The sequence below is a fragment of the Bos javanicus genome, chromosome 20 (assembly GCF_032452875.1).
Source record: "Bos javanicus breed banteng chromosome 20, ARS-OSU_banteng_1.0, whole genome shotgun sequence".
NCBI lineage: Eukaryota > Metazoa > Chordata > Mammalia > Artiodactyla > Bovidae > Bos > Bos javanicus.
This window is the reverse complement of record NC_083887.1, coordinates 28,120,026-28,137,170: the sequence shown is the minus strand read 5'-3', so window position 1 is coordinate 28,137,170 and position 17,145 is coordinate 28,120,026.

The window sequence follows — 17,145 nt, the reverse complement described above, 5'->3', positions numbered from 1 at the left end:
TTTTTAAAAAAGCATTAGTGATGTTTCATCTCATCTCAAAAAAAAAGAGCTCCAGCTCATTCCTCACCTAGTTCTCCCCACCTTGGCAAAAATGGGGGCACCATCAAATCGGAAACCTAAGCAGCGTCCTTTATTCTTTCCTCTCTTTTATCCTCTCCAGTGGCTCTGTCACTGTGAGTCTTGTCTCTGCCTTAGATACACAGCTCCTGTGCATGCATTTCTCTCTGGCCTCACTGCCACTCCTTTGTCAGACCTCCCCACTTTCCCCTATACACCTTGATTATGGCAACAGCTCTCAATATCTTCTGAGTGAAGAAGTCTTCACTCTTCTCTCAGTTCTCAGCAAAACAGCCTCAATATTCTTTTGAAAATAAAAGTGGGATCATGATTCTCCTTTACTTAAAACCTTTAGTAACTTCTCATTTCACTTTGTGAAAAGAATATATCAAAGCTCCTTACATGTCTTAAATAAGCCCTGCATCATTTATCTCTCCTCTGCCTCTCTGCCCTCATCCCTGCATCAGGGCCTCAGACCTCATGCCCTAGAACATTGACTTATTTCAGTTTCCTGGACGCTAACCTCTTCTCCAAGGCTTTCATGCCTCTCTTTGCCTGGAACACTCCCAACTATCACCATCAATACTACTAACTCCTTTTGTTTTCAGTAATAACTGTGACTTTCTCAACAAAATGTTCTCTGACCACACTATCCTAAGTTAAACCCCTCTCCATAATCTTATAAGTAGAATCCTTCTCATGGCCTGAACTGATTATGGTTATTATGTACAGCTGTCCATTGATTTTTTTTTTTTTTTTTTTTTGCCTGACTGGCCTCACTAAACTAGAAGCTCTACTAGGGTAGCGGGTGGTGTTTGTAGGTACAGTGTAGACCTAGTACCCAGCAGTGTCTCTGGTTGGGTCCTCAGTGATAATTGGGAATCAAAGAATGAGTGACTGCATGAAGGAATGGCAGGGTGTCTGTCTTCCACTCTACCAGAGGTGTGGGTTGGATATGAAGTGGTCTGCTTGATCTGTCCTACTATGCTGGCCATTTCATCAAGGCTGGTTTCCTTGCCCTTGGCCCTTGCCTCACCTGTAGATGGAATTTACAGTGACTCAACAGTATGCAAGCTGAAGACAAATTTACAGATACAAACAAGGAAGCAGAGTCCCCCCCTTTCCCATGAATGATTCTAAATTCCCTGACTTAGCAAGTACAAATAAAGATTCCAGATTGTTTTTCCTGAATCACTCTTTTTCCTGCTAAGAACATGGCTATTTTAATACTTCTGAAAATATTTGAGTAATTACCATATGTAAGAGATTTCTTGAGCAACTATTTTTTTGTGCTAAAAGTTCTATACTGGCTTTTCTTTTTATAGAAGGCACAGTAATGTTGCTCATATGAACAACACAGCAGCAAGATTTCTTGGGATGTCTGCTTGTTGCAAAGCAATATTTCTGCTTTTTGAAAATAAATCTTATCTCTGACTTTCTACTTTACTTAAAATGTTCTGACACCCTAGGGGAAAAAATTTGTATTTGTTTCCTGAAAATGATGGAAATAAGTGCAAAGATGCAATGTTTTCATAAAAAAGGGATTTTGAGAGAACATGTATTTGCATTTTATGCATTAATGTGTTTTATTAATTTCATTTTTTTAGTCTTAGTAAAGCCCATGTGTGTGTATCTTTATTAACTCAAAATTTTATGAGTATGTAAATATTTATTCCCTAATTATAGGAAAATGCTCTAGTTAATTAGTTAGCATTAGTTGCTCAGTTGCATCCAACTCTTTGCGACCCCATGGACTGTAGCCCACCAGGCTTCTCTGACTATGGGACTCTCCAGATAAGAATACTGGACTGGATTGCCATTTCCTTCTCCAGAGGATCTTCCTGACCCAGGGATCAAACCCTGGTATCCTGCATTATGGGTGGATCCTTTACTGTTTGAACTACCAAGAAAGCTCTAGAGTAAACCCTAATTGACAAATAAAACGTGTATATTTAAGGTGTACAAAATGATGCTTTGATATGAATATACATTGTAAAGTGATTAACAAAATCAAGCTAACTAACACACTCACCCCCTCACATAGTTACCTTTGTGTGTGTGTGTGAGATGAGAACACCTAAGATCTACTCTCTTAGCAAATTGCAAGGATTACTAACTATAGTCACCTACTGTACACTAGATCCCTGAAACTTATTCACATTACATCTGAAAGTTTGCACCATCTGACCTACATCTTCCCATTTCCTTCACTCCCACCCTCACCAACCCCCGGAAACCACCATTCTACTCTCTGTTTCCTTGAGTTCATTTTTTTTAGATTCTATATGTAAGTGAGATCATACAGCCTTCGTCTTTCTGTGTCTGGCTTATTTCATGTGGCATAATTGTCAGGAAGCAACAGTTAGAACTGGACATGGAACAACAGACTGGTTCTAAGTAGGAAAAGGAGTACGTCAAGGCTGCATATTGTCACCCTGCTTATTTAATTTATATGCAGAGTACATCATGAGAAACGCTGGGCTGGAGGAAGCACAGGCTGGAAATATCAATAACCTCAGATATGCAGATGATACCACCCTTATGGCAGAAAGTGAAGAAGAACTAAAGAGCCTCTTGATGAAAGTGAAAGAGGAGAGTGAAAAAGTTGACTTAAAGCTCAACATTCAGAAAACAAAGATCATGGCATCCGGTCCCATCACTTTATGGGAAATAGATGGGAAAGAGTGGAAACAATGGCTGACTTTATTTTTCTGGGCTCCAAAATCACTGCAGATGGTGATTGCAGCCATGAAATTAAAAGACACTTACTCCTTGGAAGGAAAGTTATGACCAACCTAGATAGCATATTCAAAAGCAGAGACATTACTTTGCCAACAAAGGTCCATCTAGTCAAGGCTATGGTTTTTCCTGTGGTCATATATGGATGTGAGAGTTGGACTATAAAGAAAGCTGAGTGCTGAAGAATTGATGCTTTTGAACTGTGGTATTGGAGAAGACTCTTGAGAGTCCCTTGGACTGCAAGGAGATCCAACCAGTCCATCTTAAAGGAGATCAGTCCTGAGTGTTCACTGGAAGGACTGATGTTGTAGCTGAAACTCCAATACTCTGGCCTTCTGATGCAAAGAGCTGACTCATTTGAAAAGCCTGATGCTGGGAAAGATTGAGGGCAGGAGGAGAAGGGGATGACAGAGGATGAGATGGCTGGATGGCATCACAGACTTGATGGACATGGGTTTGGGTAGACTCTGGGAGTTGGTGATGGACAGGAAGGCCTGGCGTGCTGCCGTTCATGGGGTCGCAAAGAGTTAGACACGACTGAGCAACTGAACTGAACTAAATTTCCTCCAGATTCATTCAGGTGGTTCTTTTTTACTAAATAATTTTCCATTGTACACAAATATCATGTTTAAGAAAATCCATTTATCTACCTGTCAATTGACATTTAGTTTATTTCCATATTTCTTTCAAATCTTATAGCTAACAAAAATGCCGTGGAAAAGATGAATGCTTACTGGTGCATGAAGGGGAGATTTCTTTATGAACATATTTTTAAAAATATTCCATAAAGAAGGAATGGACAAAGAAATAGCTGTCATGGGAAAAAAATTAGTAATAGATAAAGAGAGGCAGCAAATTTCAGAGGTCTCTGTCAAGTGACCTAGGCTGGAGGATGACCTAATAATGAGCAGTTACTTGTGCTGACATTCACTCAAGAATCAGGGGTGAATTCAGTGCAAACTATACCGTGTAGCCATGGCCTTCTCATCTTTTCCACCTCTGCTTAGCAAAAGAACACTGGGCTCTCTAACTCTCATTCTACTGCTCAGGAAAAAAATGGGAAGAAGTTGAGTAGATAGGTGCATGCTTAATATTTTCCAAGAATGTGAACGATGCTGTAGAGGAAAGACTCATTCTTCCCTTCCCTCATTCTGCTGACTCTTACCTTGGACTGTGGCCTGGTCTAGTTTGCTCTGTGATGATTAAAGACCCAAGACGAGAATGTCCCTGAGCAGATAATGAGAGTTTCAGTGACACAGTCTCTACCAAGTGCTTACCTTAATAACATTTACCAGAAGAATCCTGATCAGTATCTCTCAGCAGGAGATTCCACTTATCCTCTTAGAAGATTGTTCCGATTAGGAAAAATGGTTTCAGAGGAGAGGATAAGTTCAGATGAAGCTGGCGACAGAACCTGAGATTGCTGACTGCAACTTTTACTTGGAGGCATGGCATAATTTTGTCTTCCTTTTTACTTAAAATATTTTAAATGTAGTAGGAAGCTGGAAGTTTAGCGTTTTATAAAGATCATTCAAAATAGACTGTTGCAAAATAAAGAATGATAAATAGCATTGTGTTTATGTCTTCAGTGTTCGGTTGGAAGATTCAATTTAATCTAAAAAATGCAATTAAAATGTAAGTGCTTTGTGCCCAGTTTAAGTCAATAGGCAATAGCCGTTACTCTGCATAAGGTACCACAGAAATAGCTGTGGAAGATTTGAAAAGTTTAATGCGGGGTTTCTGCCATCTCTGGGAAGAGGAGACATAATCACAGGAAATACAAAATATATAAGGCAATATGTAAGCACCAAGCTAAGTGATTCAGCAATTTAAATTTAAAGACTGAAAGCCTCATTTTAATTGCAAATTACATAATTGCATTTTCATGTTTTACAATAAATGAGATGAATTTCTCTCCAAATTGTTCTTCTCTTGGAGAGGCAGCTTGGCCTGCAAAGTCCACACTGAAAGCCAGAATCCAGAAACGTAGCAAAAACATTGTTGTTGCAGAGTTACAGAGCCCCATACACATTCTCTAGGTTGGGTAGACTGGAAAACGTCTGCCTCAAATAAAAAAAAAGTGAAATATGCTGTAATTATGGACGTCTCAATTTTGAGATAAAAGATTTCCTCTCCTCTCGCACTATGAAAACAAGTTATTATGTTCTCCCAATAAACAAACAGGATAATTAATTTGGAGATAATCACACTCTGGTGTTTAAAATTATACTTGAATTTTTGAAGTATTTGGATATGAGGAGAGGCTGTGACTCAAATGAATGGTTCAAAGACTAAGGGTAGATTTTGTAGAGTGTGGAAGCTATGGCTAGATGATAATTTTTATTACCTAACATACAATCTGTAGTGGCTTTAGATATTTTCTGACAAGCAAGAAAGTTAAACAGTTCAAGTTAGTCCTATACCTAAGTTACTATACTGGATGAGAATTCCTGGGTGAATTATTCAGCTACTATTTTAAATATTAGGATGCTAATCTATATAATCTTGAGCCCAGGTTCATCTCACTCCTGGGATTCAGAAATGTTGATGAATGTCAGCTAACTTGGCATAATAGGCAGCACACATACATTCACTCACATTCTTTGACTCAGATGGGGGAAATTATTTGTGTAGAAAAAGAGGAGAGGAATAAGGATGGGCATCATGGTATATGACTCAGATAGGGGGTCCCATAATGGACCCACTGGCTATCTGTTCACTCCACTTGCATTTCCCCTTCTTTCAGATTTACTCCCTTTCCCTAGAGACTGATGCCCTGTAGCTGTACTTGTACTGTATAATCCCAGCCATGGCTGATTGGACCTGGAGTGGACATTCTACTCAAGATTGTTCATTCTGATTTCCTTTTTTGAAAATCTGGAATTGAAATTCCAGGATGACCAGGAAGTCTGTCCACAGGACTGTATCATATAAATCACTGCAGTCACAGGATCATCTACCTTGTGAAAAGAAAGCAGAAAAACTGAAGACTGAAGTAGATATACCAGAAACTGGGTGTAACAAGTTGTGTTCCAGTGGTTCTCAATGACAAAGAGCAACTCAGAGAGGAGAAAGTCATTTGCATACTTAAAGTGGAACCATCCTTATCACAGACAGCAATGGAGGCAACAGTGAGCAACTTGGAATTGACTTTGAAGGTCAGATCAGTAGTTACCAAAAGGGAAATGGTACAGGCATAGATGAACTTAAAGGCAACACCTGGAGATCTCAAACTATAATAGTGTAATATTTACATCCATGAGATGAATAGTGACTCAATGAACTTTGGGTAAATAGCATTAAAATGACCACTTTAGCACCCAGCATTGGTTAGTGTAAGGGAATTTGCAACAGTATGAGGCAGGGCTGTATTTCCAGAGCAATCATTTTGAAAATAGTAGCCAAAGAATAAAGTGCAGTGGTTCTTTTTCATCCCAGGGTGGGCTTGTCCACTTGAATAAGAAGTGTCACTCAATGGCTTGGTGGTTTTGGTCATATCTGTTACCTTCTCAGGACCTCATTTGCTCACTTGTAAAATGAGGCATCTTGATGAGATGCAGTGTTTCCAAGTCGGAAACTTATATTTCTGTGAAGCTGTAAATATCTTACTGTTTGTTCTCTTCTGTCTTGAAAAATATTCACAAAAATTATTTTGTGGTAGCTAATTCATTTATTTTGTTTTTCTCCTGTGCATAAAATTTATTGCCAGTATGTATTTTATTATAAGTCAACATTTATTAATGATCTCTTTCATAAGCTGAAGTACAAATGGGCAGTTTTCTTAAGACAGGATTTCAAAACAGTAGGTTTTTTACTATGGATTAAAAAAAAAAAAAAGACATAGTGTGCTGAAATGAATCTTTCCTCTATGAGGTATGGGACCAAAAAGCTATTATAAACTTGCCTCTGGTATATGTCAGTGACTGAACATTGGAAAGACGTAATTTAGCTGTTGTTGAAAATCTGATTTGTGTCTGCTGAAGTGTTCCAGGAGCCCCTTCAATGGAGACCTTCCTGAAGTTCTTACCCGTGGTGGAAGTCCCCCCACTGAGGCCTGACAAATAAAAGGTGGGCAGAAGCATTAGAAGAGAGAGGATGATAAATACACAAATACACCTACATCTTTGATAGGCTATGCAAGTTTATGCTGCTCATAAATCCTAGCTTGCTAGAGGAAGTTAAAAATAAAGGTAGAGACACAGGCTGCAGAACAAAAGATTTCCACTGGAGAAACAAAGTGAATCAGAAATAGTATAAAAAGTTATCTTACATGGAATTAATAGGATGGCTTAGGACTAGCTGTAAGAGAATCTTGAAGGAGACAGAGAGTTTAGGAAATATCTTCATTGTTCTAAAAACTAGAAAACTTCTTTTCCAAGATACAATTTTGTGTGTGTGTGTGTGTGTGCATGTGTGAGTTAAAGCACCAACCTGGACGTGTGGATGGGACTTGAATTGCAAAGTCACCGCCTCTACCGTGGTATGAGAATGTTTCCATATTTTTGAACTACTCTCTTTGCTGGAGCCATGATGTCCCTGTATTCTGTGGAAATATATTGACACAGTTTAAAAGCCAGGTGCATTAAAGTAGTAGATGAGAAAAGAAAGGGAGACAGAGAAGAACAGAGAAGGGGTAGGAAGGAAAATTTTGAATTCCAAAATGTATCAAAATTCATAAATGTGATTTACTTTTTACCATGAAAGACTATGTTGAATGCTGAGAATCATGAGGACTAAATGTCCTTCCTTTGGGAGAAGAATGGAGATTATTAAACAATATAGCAGGTGTCAAGGAGGCAATAATATATATTAGCTAAAGACATAGACGCAGAAGTCTGAAAGACGTGTGTTTGAATCTGAGATACTGCATTTGCTAGTTGTTCTGAGCATTAGTTTTCTAATCTCCAAGGGGAGCCCATCCTCAAAGTGTTACAGTGACAACCAGTGATAATAAATGTTTAAGTTTTCCTATACTGTTCCCTGAGCAAGCATTCTTTACCCATTATCTCAGTAATCCTTACAACTAGCATCTGAGATGGATATTATACCCCTTTTACCAATGAAGCACCCAATGGGCAGAAAAGTTAAGTCCTTTCCCAAAAGTCAAAGCTGGGCCAGTGGCTTCAAACCCAGGTTTTATGACTCTAAGTCTAAAGCACTTTGACTTACCTAGGATTTGACTAATGAAGCCAGAGCACAAGGAGACAATGAAAATGGCGCACTGCTACTCTACTCCTCCTCTCGTCACCGTCCCTTCTAGGGTCTGACTATTCTCATGGGGCGGGAAGTATATCAGAACTGTCCTCTTGGAAGTGGCCCTTGAGTGACCCTTCCTCTTCTTCCAGCTCCATTCAAACTTGCCTGTGCATGAATGCTGTCTCTCAAGCAAACTTGGAGAGCAACTTTATGTCTGGACACTATCCTATGATATGATCAGAGGGCCACCACCCCGCTTCACCTCAGGCTATTACAGAGAATCAAAATAAACTTGGAAGACGCCCCAGCTTTGCATCCTCATAATGAATCCTCATTCTCTACTCACACGGTTCTTCACCAAGCCCCATGATCATCGGGAGAGACGGTTAACCCCTTCTGCATTTGCTCCCACTGTTGTCAGCTTGCAGCCGGTAGTCGTGGGAAGCTGGCTTTTGGAGCAGGCTGGATTCCTCTATTTAAATATTTTCCAGCACTGGGTTATTCAGAGTGATTTTCTCCTCCTCCATCAATCAGTGTGTGTTTATTGAGTATCTCCGATAAAGTATCTCAGCATTAAGGTCATACTGAAACATAAAATGACATGATTTGACCTCACAGACTTTTGAGAGTACCCTCAGAAAGGTCAGGTCAGGTCAGAGGCAAGTTGATTGTTTCCAACCATCTATTACTGTTTGCTGCTCTATTCAACTAACTCCTCTTCTACAGGACTGATTCAAACCAATCAGTCTGAAAATGACAATGTTTTTTGTTTGTATTAGATCTTACAGCCACATGCAATGAAATTAGAATGAGGGATATTAAAGATATCAATAAAGAACGATTCTGTACCATTTTTTCTAGATTCCATTTAGAAAAATGGTGTTGATGAACCTATTTGCAGGGCAGGAATAGAAATGAAGACGTAGAGAACAGACTGGACACAGTGGGAGAAGGAGCTGCTGCTAAGGCACTTCAGTCGTGTCCAACTCTGTGCAACCCCATAGATGGCAGCCCACCAGAAGGAGAGGGTGGGATAAACTGAAAGAGTAGCATTAAAACATATACATTACCACATGTAAAACAGATCACTAAAGGGAAGTTGCTGTATAAACCAGGGAGCTTAACCCAGTTCTCTGTGACAACGTAGAGAGGTGGGATGGGGGGAATGGGAGGGAAGTTCAAGACGGAGGGGACATATGTATACTTATGGCTGATTTATGTTGTGGTATAGCAGAAGCCAATACAATACTGTAAAGCAATTATCCTCCAATAAAAATACATTTTAAAAAAGAATGATTCTGGATTAATTTCTGGCTTTTCAAACCTTCTCACAGAAAAAACTGAATTTTTCAAGACCCATTATTCAAAACCATAACTAAAAACAGAAGCCCTAGATTCTAGTCTTGGATTCACCAGTGAGTAGCTGGGTACTCTTAGACAAGTCACTTGACCTCTCTGGATCTAAGAATTCTTTTTTATAAAATGAAGAAGTGACCGTATGTGAAAAAGTATGAGCCTATAAGATCTTTTTTTCAGCTACAATTATGAGCTGTTAGGGCCACTCTCCACAAAAGATTTTTCAAAATAAAACTTTTAATTATCATTATGGCAGATGTGTGGACTTGGCTGCCGTTGTGACCTCTGGTCTTTACTTGAAGTTTCACGTCCCCATAAATAAAGGGGTAACTGTGGGGTCCATAGCATGGACGGCCTGAAAGGTAGGTCCCTCTGACCAAGGGTGATCTGGCTCCACCAGTAGCCTGTGAGATGCCCCTTAAACTGACAGGCCCTAGACTACACTTAATCATAATCACAGCTTAATGAAAAGAAATTGAGAACTAAAGAGTTTTACTCCCTGCTCTGACACTAATTTGAATTATTATTCTAGACAGGCTACTTACACTGTCAATTTCACATTTTCCCTCCTGGCCAAAAGGGAAGGAATAGTATTGATTCTAACCATTTCATCAGATTGTTGTGAAGACACCCCCACGCCTCCTGCATCATACCCAGACAGAAAAGTGTAATACTTTCAACATCTTTGGTGGGTGGTGGTCACAGTGGAGTTTGTGATGACAGAATTCATTGGTGCAGATATGTATATCACTCACCGGCTTACTCACAGGAAGAATCTTTAAGGACCATGCTTCACCTGCCATGTCCTTGCTCAAAAACCTTCTGTAGCTCACACTACTTGACAAAGGTAATCTGAAGGTCACAGTCATAAGTAATGTTTAGACTCAACATCTGCCATCTCAGTGGTCCTCAACTGTGTTCACAAAAGTCTTTTGCATTCTTTGTTCCTCCACTCTGTCTTTAGGCACTTCCCTGGGGCTCTCTGATGATCTAACAAATCAGCCTAGACTTCTGACCCCTTCCTATTGCTTGTCTACTTTCATCTTCCACTGAGAGCACATCACCTCACACTGGTGCAATCTCTGCCTTCAACAGTCATTAGGTCTCTTCTCCAGCCTCCACTGCCATTGCTTCTGCTTTTGCTGCTCATCTGACTATCAGGCACTCACTTCTTCTTCCTGTTGGAGCCACAGTCACAATGCTGAAGTCCTAGGTTGCCATCCATGGTCAAGAGTCTGACCCCAATCTACTCCAGGCTTGTTTGCCTATCTCTCCTGATGGGAAATTTTGCTCAGGCTAAAATTTAATTTTTAACCCAAGACAACCTCCATGCTTAGAATAACCTCTGCCCTCCCTACATTTTCACCAGTCTCAATCTTTGTCATCTTGACAGTTTTAATCAAAACCTCACCTGTTCTGAGAAGCCTCCCTTATGACCTCATGAAGGGATGAGTCTTGTTTTCTCTCAACAGCAATAATTTTTATCCCTTGCACTCTGCTTCTGACATTACAATGCTGTCATATCTGATTTTAAAGGCAAGACTTCAGTCCTGCTACAAGCTTCATAAATCCTGCGATTAAAATAAGTATTTTGGACTGTTTTTCTGAAAACTCAACTGAAATACGTATTACTTGGGACAAAAGGCTGGGCAGAGTGAACATACAGAATAATTGTATCTTAATTTATAATTTTAAAAATCAGACAGAAGTGATGAAGTGATGCACTCAATTTATTTCCAACTTTTTGAAATTACTCTTTTTCCAGCTACTTCACAAGATTCTTCAAAATCCTAAGCAGAAAGAGTGGGGAATAAGGCAAAAGCAATAATAGCAGTGAGCAATGGATGGGCTTCTGATTCTTCTGTAAATGCCTAGGAGACCAACACAAATAAAGATAACTGAACTACTTCCTTTTGAGGACAAGGCCAAGAATGTATCAAATTATTCAATACATCCCTCCCCTTGTATCTAGGTGGTGTTCTAATCACCTTGATGTCTTAGTTCATTTGGGTTGTTATAACAAACGTATTATAGGCTGGGATCTTAAACAACAGAGATTTATTTCCCACAGTTCTGGAGGCTGCGGAGTCCAAGACCAAGGTGACAGCAGATTGGGTGCTTGGCAAAGGCCACGTCATATTCATAGACTGCCATCTTTTCTCTGTGTTCCCACATGGTGGGAAGGGAGGGAAGTCTCTTTTACCAAGGAATTCATCTCACTTATGAGGTGCCCTTATGACTTAATCTACCCAATGAGCCCCACCTTCAAATACCATAGCACTGTGGATCAGTGTGACGAGTTTTCAGAGACACATTCAGTCTTAAGAACTGACCAGTAGAATTCAGCAGAAGTAACACAGTGCCACTTTCCGTGCTGATGCTGAAGGACACTGGCAGCTTCCACTGCTTCCTACATTCACATCTGAGATGGAGACACCTTACGTGAAGAAGTCCAAGCAGCCCCATGAGAGAGCCACAGGAGAGGAATGAAGACCTCTGGCTTGGAGCCCTAGCAGAGTTCTCCACTGACGACCTGCATAACTGACTCCATGGAATGAGCCATCACAGAGATCCTCCAGCCCTGGTCAGGCTGCTCCCGCTCATGCTGCAAGTATCAGGGATGAGTGGTCTACAGACTTTTTTTTTTTCTTACCAAAATGAATTCTTATTTTAAGCCACTAAGTTTTGGGTGGTTTGTTAGGTGGTTATAAACAACCAGAATATAGTTAGAATTAGTTCTTGTCATTCTGGTTGAAAACAAGTTGAGTTGACCTGACAAACTTCCTAATTATACATTGGACAGAAAACTCTACTAACACTGTGGATGTTCTCACATCCAAATATGTTTGGCCAAAAGAACAATTAAGCACCACAAAAAGCATCAGTTGAACTTCTCAATGAAATTATTACAAAATAATATTGCTTTAATTTCTCACATATATTCTGCAAGCTGGAAGAAGAACACAAATGTCAGTCTAAATTTCCCATTCTGTAGTGAAAGAAAATAACAGCCACTAGAAATTAGGTTTAAGGAGCTCAGTTCACATATTGGAGATGATGTGTGGGTATTAACAGCATTTCTATCTGGGGGGACCTGCTAGGCAAGGTAAGGATTTGGTGCCATCCTACATTCACCAAATCCTTAGTGAGCTTTGGTTATGTATGAAGCACCATGCTGAATTTAGGGGCTACAGTGTGACAGAGAAGCTATTGTTCCTGCTCTTATGGGGCTCACACTAGAAAGGAGAGAGAAACAGTAAACAAAGAATTATATACCAAATTACTGTATCTCGATTTTGCTAAATGCTGTGGAGGAAAAATACAGAGTGTATCAGAGGGCATATTAGCAGAATTGAATCAACCTTGGCAGTGAAAATTTCTTTCCTGGGAATTGGCATAGACTGACATATAAAGGTGAGTCAGGATTGTTGTTCAGTCTCTCAGTCATGAGAGTGTCTCAGTCCAACTCTGTGACCCATGGAAGCCTGCCCTCCACTGTCTCCCAGAGTTTGTTCAAACTCATGTCCATTGACTCAGGGATGCCATCCAACTATCTCATTCTCTGTGCCCTCCTTCTCCTCCTTCCCTCAATATTTCCCAGTATCAGGGTCTTTTCCAACGAGTCGGCTCTTCATATCAGGTGCCCAAAGTACTGGAGCTTCAGCTCCAGCATCAGTCTTTCCAATGAATACTCAGGGTTGATTTCCTTTAGGTTGACTGGTTTGATCTTGCTGTCCAAGAGTCAGGATTAGCCAGGTTGAAACTGGGTGGGAAGAAGCACAGGGCCTGGAGTAATGAGAGAAGCTATCTGACCAAAGCAGACTGACCAACTTGGGGAGTGACGGGGGGTGAGGCTGCCCAGGGGGTTAGTGGCTGGATTGTGTGGGCCATTTAGCCCATAATAATCATCGTGGACTGTGAAGAATGCTGAGCACCGAAGAATTGATGCTTTTGAACTGTGGTGTTGGAGAAGACTCTTCAGAGTCCCTTGGACTGCAAGGAGATCCAATCAGTCCATTCTGAAGATCAGCCCTGGGATTTCTTTGGAAGGAATGATGCTAAAGCTGAAACTCCAGTACTTTGGCCACCTCATGCGAAGAGATGACTCATTGGAAAAGACTCTGATGCTGGGAGGGATTGGGGGCAAGAGGAGAAGGGGACGACAGAGGATGAGATGGCTGGATGGCATCACTGACTCAATGGACGTGAGTCTGAGTGAACTCTGGGAGTTGGTGATGGACAGAGAAGCCTGGTGTGCTGCGATTCATGGGGTCGCTTAGAGTCAGACATGACTGGGCGACTGAACTGAACTGAACTGAACTGAATCATCGTGAAGTTTAATCTAAAAAGTGACATCCATGTCAAACTTTTAGAAGTGAAATGATCATACTGATTTTTTAAAAAGATAAATCACAGGAAGAAAGGTTTTGAGGGTGATATAAGAAGTGAATTGGATACATCTTTAATTTAACAAGGGAGGATTTGGTGATAGAGGGGGTTGGAGTAATCTTGGTACCTTACTCCTCTACCCAACACGTCTGCTCAGAACTGGCCTTCATGGTAACTGACTTTCAGGCTCCTCCCATCTATAAAACTCTGAGTTCCTCTGCAGCTGAGGTCAGTGAAGACTCTCCTGGAGGCAGCAGATGCTGCAGTCCACTGGTTTTTTTCTGGGGGTGGGGAAAAGAGCTTGATGGGTCTGGCAGGAGGAACAGACCGTGAGATGGCTTTCTTCTCCACATGAAGCCGGGCAAGGAGTAAATACCCTCTTGCCACCAATAAAGAAACAGAACTGATTATTCCGTAGGTGGCATTTTCTTTTTCAGTATCAAACTAATCAAGGTCCTGCTGTGTGGCAAGAGACACCGAATTGCTGAGGCGGCTGCCTTTGGATGAGAAAAAAATTGAGCACCTGCACTAAGATCCATAAATAACTGACGGTTATTTGCCCTGGGGCTGGGGTTGTTGGTCAGAATGTTCCCACTGCATGCTAACTTAGTCATTACACTGTGTCTGTCTAAATGGCCATCGTAATGTCAGAAGAAAAGCTTCTGTTTGGCCAGAGTAAAGATGTATTTTAAGAAGCACACGTTTATACCTGAACGAGGACTTTGGGCTGAATGTCTCCAAAGGCACAAAACCCAAGACAAAATCTTCTCTATAATTGCTTAGTTTTCATACTTGAACATGCCTAACCTCAAGTCTGTTTTGTTGTTGTCAAATAAATGTAGATCTATAGTTATCATCAATTTTATTTTATTCATAATCAAATAGATATTATTGAATAATAACTACATGTCTAAAACTCTACTAGCAATCAATCCTCTTATACCTGGCTGCATTTTAAGAATTAACTTTGCCATCTGAAGTCAGGAAAAAGACCTGATGCTGGGAAATTTGAAGGCAAGAGGAGAAGAGGACGACAGAGGATGAGATGGTTGGACTGGATCACTGACTCATTGGATGTGAGTTTGAGCAAGCTCCAGGAGCTGGTCATGGTCAGGGAAGCCTGGCGTGCTGCAGTCCATAGTGTTGCAAAGAGTCGGAGTGACTGAACTGAACTGAACTTGCCATCCAAACCTACTTTTATAATAAAAGTATTTCAGCATTACTTCTATGCCTGCATGGGGGATGCACTCAGGAACTCTTTTTGCATATGGAAAGAGGACCTCTAGGTTATAAAAGCTTCTTTTATAGAATTATGAAATACTCTCTCTTCTACTGGCTTTTCACTTAAGTATTCATAATATGCTATTAGCATAAGTGTGTAATTTTTTGTTCATCTTTCAGATCTTCTCTAGATGCTTGTTCACTTATAGATTTGAATAACACTAATTTTCATGCAGACATTCCAGAATCATAAAGACAAATCTTGGGTCCTGCAATATTCAGTTCAGTTCAGTTCAGTTTAGTCACTCAGTTGTACCTGACTCTTTGTAACTCCATGAAGCGCAGCACGCCAGGCCTCCCTGTCCATCACCAGCTCCCAGAATTTACCCAAACTCATGTCCATCGAGTCAGTGATGCCATCCAGCCATCTCATCCTCTGTCATCCCCTTCTCCTCCTGCCCCCAATCCCTCCCAGAATCAGGGTCTTTTCCAATGAGTCAACTCTTCGCGTGAGGTGGCCAAAGTACTGGAGTTTCAGCTTCAGCATCAGTCTTTCCAATGTACACCCAGGACTGATCTCCTTTAGGATGGACTGGTTGGATCTCCTTGCAGTCCAAGGGACTCTAAGGGTCTTCTCCAGCACCACAGTTCAAAAGCATTAATTCATTGGCGCTCAGCTTTCTTCACAGTCCAACTCTCACATCCATACATGACCACTGGAAAAACCATAGCCTTGACTAGACAGATCTTTGTTGGCAAAGTAATGTCTCTGTTGTCTGCTATCTAGGTTGGTCATAACTTTCCTTCCAAGGAGTAAGCATCTTTTAATTTCATGGCTGCAATCACCATCTGCAGTGATTTTGGAGCCCCCAAAAATAAAGTCTGACACTGTTTCCACTGTTTCCCCATCTATTTGCCATGAAGTGATGGGACCAGATGCCATGATCCTAGTTTTATGAACGTTGAGCTTTAAGCCAACTTTTTCACTCTCCTCTTTCACTTTCATCAAGAGGTTTTTTAGTTCCTCGTCACTTTCTGCCATAAGAGTGGTGCCAACTGCATATCTGAGGTTATTGATATTTCTCCCGGCAATCTTGATTCCAGCTTGTGCTTCTTCCAGCCCAGCATTTCTCATGATGTACTCTGCATAGAAGTTCAATAAGGAGGGTACAATATACAGCCTTGACGTACTCCTTTTCCTATTTGGAACCAGTCTGTTGTTCGATGTCCAGTTCTAACTGTTGCTTCCTGACCTGCATACAGGTTTCTCAAGGGGCAGGTCAGGTGGTCTGGTATTCCCATCTCTTTCAGAATTTCCCACAGTTTATTGTGATCCACACAGTCAAAGGCTTTGGCATAGTCAATAAAGAGGAAATAGATGTTTTTCTGGAACTCTCTTGCTTTTTCAATGATCCAGGGGATGTTGGCAATTTGATCTCTGGTTCCTCTGCCTTTCCTAAAGCCAGCTTGAACATCTGGAATAAACATCTTGAGTAACAGGCAAATTTGGCCTTGGAGTACAGATTGAAGCAGGCAAAGACTAATAAAGTTTTGCCAAGAGAATGCACTGGTCATAGCAAACACCCTCTTCCAACAACACAAGAGAAAACTCTATACATGGACATCACCAGGTGGTCAACACCGAAATCAGATTGATTATATTCTTTGCAACCAAAGATGGAGAAGATCTAAACAGCCAGCAAAAACAAGACTGGGAGCTGACTGTGGCTCAGATCATGAACTCCTTATTGTCAAATTCAGACTTAAATTGAAGAAAGTAGAGAAAACCACTAGACCATTCAGGTATGACCTAAATCAAATCCCTTATGATTATACAGTGGAAGTGAGAAACAGATTTAAGGGACTAGATCTGATAGACAGAGTGCCTTCAATATTACCCTGTATTTTAAAGGGACCTTACTATAACAGGGTGATGCCTAGACTACAGCAATTAGAATCTGGGGTTCCTGAAAGCATCCCTCAATAGCATTCAATGGAAACAGTGACAGACTTTATTTTCTTGGGCTTCAAAATCACTGCAGATGGTGACTGCAGCCAAGAAATTAAAAGACACTTGCTCCTTGGGAGAAAAACTATGACCTAGACAGCATGTTAAAAAGTAGAGACATTATTTGCTGACAAAGGTCCGTCTAGTCAAAGCTATGGTTTTTCCAGTAGTCATGTATG